Source organism: Rattus norvegicus, chromosome 1 (genome assembly GCF_036323735.1).
Source record: "Rattus norvegicus strain BN/NHsdMcwi chromosome 1, GRCr8, whole genome shotgun sequence".
Classification (NCBI taxonomy): Eukaryota; Metazoa; Chordata; class Mammalia; order Rodentia; family Muridae; genus Rattus; species Rattus norvegicus.
This window is the reverse complement of record NC_086019.1, coordinates 197,109,284-197,115,584: the sequence shown is the minus strand read 5'-3', so window position 1 is coordinate 197,115,584 and position 6,301 is coordinate 197,109,284. Positions and strand designations below refer to the sequence as shown.

General features: G+C 46.8%; 1 pseudogene; it reads right to left on the bottom strand.

Annotated features, from left to right (window-relative positions):
* Positions 1-1,208: 1,208 nt before the first annotated feature.
* Positions 1,209-1,639, bottom strand: Rps23-ps4 (ribosomal protein S23, pseudogene 4; annotated as a pseudogene).
* Between the last annotated feature and the right edge of the window lie 4,662 nt (positions 1,640-6,301).

The following is a 6,301-nucleotide window of genomic DNA, read 5'->3' as shown; positions in this document are numbered from 1 at the left end:
GAGAGGACCTGAGTCTATGTCCCAGCACCCATGATGGACAGCTCACAACTGCCTGTAACTCCAACTCCAAAGGGCCAGACACACTCTCTGGCCCTTATGGGTGCCTGTACACATGTGGAATACACACAGAGAGATATACATAAATAAAAATAAAATAAGGGTTAGAGAAATGGTTTCTTAGTCACTGTTCTATTGCTGTGAAGAGACATACTGGCTAAGGAAACTCTTATAAAAGAAAGCCCTTAATTGTGGGCTTTCCTGCAGTTTCAGAGGTTAATCCATTATCATCATGACAGGGAGCATAGAGGACATGATGTTGGAGAATTAGCTGAGAGAAAGATTGGGCCTGACATGGGCTTTTGAAACCTCAAAAAATGTGACTTACTTCCTCCAACAAGGCCACGCCTCCAGTCCCGCTAATCCTTTCAAATAGTGCCACTTCCTGGTGACTAAGTATTCAAATATATGAGCCTATGGAGGCCATTCAAACCACCTCATATGGCTCAGCAGTTAAGAGCACTGGCTGCCCTTCCAGAGAACCCAGCACCCACATGGATGCTCACAACTGCTGTAGCTCCAGCCCCAGGGAATCTGGTGCCCTCTTCTGATTTTTTGAGGACATGAGGCATGCACATGGTGAACAGACATGTGTACAGGCAAAACACCCATACAAATGAAATTAAATAACAGCAACACATCAGTGACTGGGGATGAAGTGATGGCTCAGCGGCACTGGCTGTTCCCCCAGAGGACCCAGGTTCAATTCCCAGCACCCACATGGCAGCTCACAACTGTCTGTAACTCCAGTTCCAGGGGATCTGACACTCTCAGACACATATAAAACATATAATGTGTATATATAAAACATATAATGTGTATAAAATACACATCTAAAACATCAATGCACACAAAATAATAAAAATAAATTATTAAACAAATAACATCTCAGTGTTTAAGAATACTGGCTGCTCTTCCAGAGAACCCAGGTTTGAGTCTCAGTACCCACATGGCAGCTTAAAACAAACTACAACTCCAGTCCAGGGGATCCGACACCCTATTCTAGTCTTTGAGGGCACTAAATACATGTAGTGCAGACAAAACACCCGTACAAGTAGAAATAAATAAATAAATAAACACATAAAATTAAAATAATAGACAATTTTTTTCAGGATATGAAAATTTATTACTCTATTTCCATTTTCAAAATTTTATGATCTTGGTCTTTCTTTCTTGCCTTTGTACAGAGCCAAAAGGACACATTGGCTACCTTAACCACCTTAAAGCGGACTCCAGGAATATCACCCATGGCATGGCCTTTGCGACCAAATCCACCAACCAGAACTTCATCATTTGACTCAATGAAGTTCAAGCAACCGTCATTGGGCACGAACACTGTGATCTTCTTGCCGTACTTAATGAGCTGCACCCTGACACACTTCCGGGTGGCAGAATTTGGCTGCTCGGCTTCAACCTCTACTTTTTCCAGCATAATTCCTTTTGCGTGAGAGGCACCCTCTAACGGACTGGCCTTCAGGGCTGTGCCCAAGTGGGCTCTCTTGTACTGTTTATCATGCTGCTTCTGGTCCCGTCAGTGACTGCGGAGCTTCCGGGCAGTACGGAGACCACGACACTTACCCATCTTGCCGGCGCCACGGGCCCGAGAGAAAGCAATAATAGACAATTTAATAATAATTTTAAAATTAGGGGTAGGTTTATAGAAAATTGATTTCTGGGGCTGGGGATTTAGCTCAGTGGTAGAGCGCTTACCTAGGAAGCGCAAGGCCCTGGGTTCGGTCCCCAGCTCCGAAAAAAAGAACCAAAAAAAAAAAAAATTGATTTCTGTCTGACAGAATTGCTACAAAGAAGGGCACAGTCCATTGTGGGTGGTGCTAATCTAGCAAGTACTCTTTTTTTTTTTTTAAGATTTATTTATTTGGGGCTGGAGAGATGGCTCAGTGGTTAAGAGCCCCGACTGCTCTTCCATAGGTCCTGAGTTCAATTCCCAGCAACCACATGGTGGCTCACAACCATCTGTAAAGAGATCTGATGCCCTCTTCTGGTGTATCTGAAGACAGCTACAGTGTACTTATATATAATAAACGAATAAAATCTTTTTTTAAAAAAGATTTATTTATTATTATGTATATAGCATTCTGCCTGCATGTATGCCTGCAGGCCAGAAGATTTCATTACAGATGGTTGTGAGCCACCACGTGGTTGCTGGGAATTGAACTCAGAACCTCTGGAAGAACAGACAGTGCTCTTAACCTGTGAGCCTTCTCTCCAGCCCTGCGAGTACTCTTGGATGGTATAAGGAAGTAGGCTGAACAAGCCATGGAGAGCAAGCCAGTAAGTAGCATTCTTCCACTGCTAACTGCTTCTGTTCCTTCTTTCGGTTTTCCTGCCCTGACTTCCTTTTATGATGGACTGTGGTGTGGATCGGAATCTGAAGTAAACCCTTTCTCTCCCAAGCCGGTCATGATGCTTTGTCACAGCAATAGTAACCCTAAGATTCGGGTAATGGCCAATAAAGGACAAGAAGGGGAATTCTCAAGCACAGTGTATTTACTTCTTTTATAGTTTATTTATTTTTATGTATATGAGAGTTTTGCTTTCGTGTATGTATGTGTACCACATCTGTGTCTAGTGCCCAGGGAGGTCAGATGAGGGCATCAGATGGTTATGAATCACCACTGGAATGTTGAGATTCTCTGGATGAACGCGTGCTCTTTACTGCTGAACCCTCTCCACCCCTGTTCTATTTCTTGATCTTCAGGCTGTTACCTAGCAGAGGTGACTGGGAAGACTCAATATGTTCATGGTTCATGTCCTTTTCTGTGTTCACTATACCTCGATTAAAAACTTAAAGAGGTAAAGAAAGGAAGAGAGCAGGAGGGGGTGGGGGAATAAAGGGGGAATGGAGGTAAGGAACAAGGCTGGACACCGCTCCTGCCTGGACTCAGGGTGCCTGGAACACTCTGGTGCACTCACGTGGTTTGACTGGGAGCAGATGGTTTGAAAGAGGTGCCAGGACTCTTTCCCACCCACCTCCGCTCCTGAGGGCTTAAATGTCATCAGCCTTGCCCATAACTTGGCTCACTCCCCCTGGTGAATGAAGATATGAGTGCCAGTCCCCGGAAACAGAGCTGGATTAACTGATCCTCCACCTGGGTGTCTGTGTGTGGGCAGGCTGAGGGAATGTGCAGGGGGAATCTGGGTTGAGCTGAGAGATGGCCTTCACCCCCACCACAGGTGGCCTTCCCCAGCCAAGCTGGGCTAGTCAGGGAGAGAGCAACTGTGCTGGTCAGAAGGAGGGTCCCAGAGATTGTGGCTACCCCAGGTGTGGTCCCTTTGCCCTTGTCTAGCTTTTGCCTGCATACGATGGAAGGACATACACTGCCAGGCCATTGTGAAGGGCATCTCGGGTTGGGGAAGGACAGCGGCACTTCCTAAACTGGCTGCCAAGCCCTGTGGGGCTTCCAGAACATTTCTGCTCTTTGTTTATGTCTATCTAGGGCAGAATCTGTCCTTTCCCAGGCTAGCATTCCCTGAGCCCATCTTGATTGAGAGCAGCCGTAGAGGGGGCAGAAGCGTCTTCCTGGATTTTTCAGCAGCTTTGGGACATTGGGTACATCATGATGCATGCCAGCATCTCTGGTCCCCCTGAGAGGTACGAACTGAGCATCTTTAGATGCATAGTGTCGTAGCCACTAGTAGCACGGCTATTTAAGGAAAACTGGGAGTGAGTGGGCAGGTGTATACACAGAGGCCAGAGGAAGACGTTAGGCATCTTTTTTTGGGGGGGGGTCTTTTTTTTTTTCCTTCGGAGCTGGGGACCGAACCCAGGGCCTTGCGCTTCCTAGGCAAGCGCTCTACCACTGAGCTAAATCCCCAACCCCACGTTAGGCATCTTACTCCATCACTTTCCACCTTATCTCCTAGAGACTAGGTCTCTCGTTGAATCTGAAGCCTACTCTTGGGTAGGCTGGTAGCCAACAAGCCCCATGATCCTCCTGTTTCTGCCTCCCCATCCTTAGAGCTGGGGTTACAGATGTACGTGAGTGTTTTTTACATGGCTCTGGGGGTCTAGACTCAGGTCCTCATTCTCGCACAGCAAGCATTCTTACCCACTGAGCTACCTCCCCAGGCTCTCTGTTTTCTTTGTCTTGACACAGTATCTCACATGTTCTAGGCCATCCTCCACTTTGCCAGGCAGCTGAATTTAAACTTCTTACTTTTCTTCTTCCACCTCCCGAGTGCTGGGAATACAGGCATGTACCATCATACCTGATTTATGCAGTGCTAGGAATGAGCCATGGGCTTCCTGCGTGCTGTGTGAGTACTCTGTCCCCATCCCTCCTAAGACTCAATTATTTGTTGCTGTTCTTTTGTTTGTTTTTGTTTTGGTTTGGTTTTTTGAGGCAAGGTTTCTCTATGTAGCCCTGGCTGTCCTAGAACTTCATTCTGTAGACCAGGCTGGCCTTGAACTCAGAAATCCACCTGCCTTTGCCTCCTAAGTACAGGAATTACAGGCGTGCACGACCACTACCTGGTAAAATTCATTTCTTTAGAACGGTGGGGCACATTTCTGAACCCACATGATCTGAAGCCAGCTGCCCTAAACAGTGCAGAGGTGGAACATTAGGACAGAGGGTTCTACTGGACGGTGCTGGCCTGGCCCCATCTGAATTTGTACTTCTATACTCTACTTTATCATCATCATCATCATCATCATCATCATCATCATCATGATGTTGTTGTTGTTGTTAATGTGTGCATGCATAAGTCAGAGTACAACTTTCAAGAGTTGGTCCTCACTGTGGTTCTGGGGATCTAGATATATTTCCTTTTTCATTCTGCCCAAAGCTCACTCAAAGACCAATCTAATCAACTGATAAGATTTAGAAAAGGCATCTAATCTTTCTCCTGTCCATCTCCCACATTTACCCCCATGCTCCTCCATGGCCCATTTTGTGGAGGAGATCTGAGAACAGGGCTCTCGGCACCTACACCTGCCAGTCCTGGTCTGTAAAACTGGCCATCATGGAAAGCAGAATTTAATTCTGGACAACAGTCACCTCAGTATACTGTCCTCTAGGCTTTGTTTGCAAGCTCTTATGCTCTGCCACTTAACCCTTTTTTTTTTTTTTTTGGTTCTTTTTTTCGGAGCTGGGGACCGAACCCAGGGCCTTGCGCTTCCTAGGTAAGCGCTCTACCACTGAGCTAAGTCCCCAGCCCCACTCTGCCACTTAACCCTTAACACAGCCTTCTGAGGTAAGTATTGTCACCCAACTATACCTACAGATGGGGCTTAGAGACACGGGCTGTTTGCCCTGGGTGTGTAATTAAGGAAGACATGGCTAGGACTCCAACTCAAGTCTCACTCTCTTTAGGTTACTTCCTAGGTCAGGGTCAGGCGACCAGGTGGTCAGGTAGTCTCTGAGGTCTCTATTTTGGCACAAAATTTCTTGGTGTTCTCCCAAGGAAAGATGGTGGATTTGGGAGCAGGGGATTTTTGGGAGAGGGGCCAGGACTGACGAGACAAGGAAGCTTGTAAGTTGATGGCCAGGGGTTGGGAGTGAGGGGGATGGGGCACGAGAATTAACAGAGAGAATGGCCTGGCTTCTACCTGGGGCAGATGAGATGGTCTGAGTTACCTGGGGGACCCATTGGCTTAGGACACTGGCGAGGAGGCCAGTATTACCTTCTTTGGTCTCCTTACCTACTCCTATAGGGCTTCTTCTTCCCCAAGGTATTTTCTAACTGAAGGTAGGCTGAGGTATGTTCATTTCTTGCCATCCACGAAGTGTATAAAACAACATATTCAACACAGTTTTCCCATTTGGTCCACAGCACCAGCATTTCCCCAGCCTCTCCCAAGGAAGAATAGGCTATTGATCTGCACTGACCAGCTTCCTACAAAACCATTCTAAAAATGCCATCTGGTTCTTTGAACTCAGTTTAGACAAGAGGTGGCAAATCATTTTGAGGGTACTTCAGGACATGGTGTTTTCGGTGTTTATACTGGGATGTCTGTAGTATGACTGGGAAGCAGGGGATTGGTCACTATCCAAAAAACCCTAGCTTTCAAACTGGTCCCCTGGGCACCAGACACTGAAGGCAGCTTTACACATACTAACCAGAGGTAGGGTAGTCCTGTGGCCTTCCACCTGTGTTGGTGGCCAGGCAGGGCAAGAGAAATGTCCAGATCATTGCCATGAATGGGAATAGCTAAGCCTGCGGAGTTGAGGGCAGTGATGCAGTCCTGTAATCGCATCACTAAACTGGCAGAAGCCAGAAA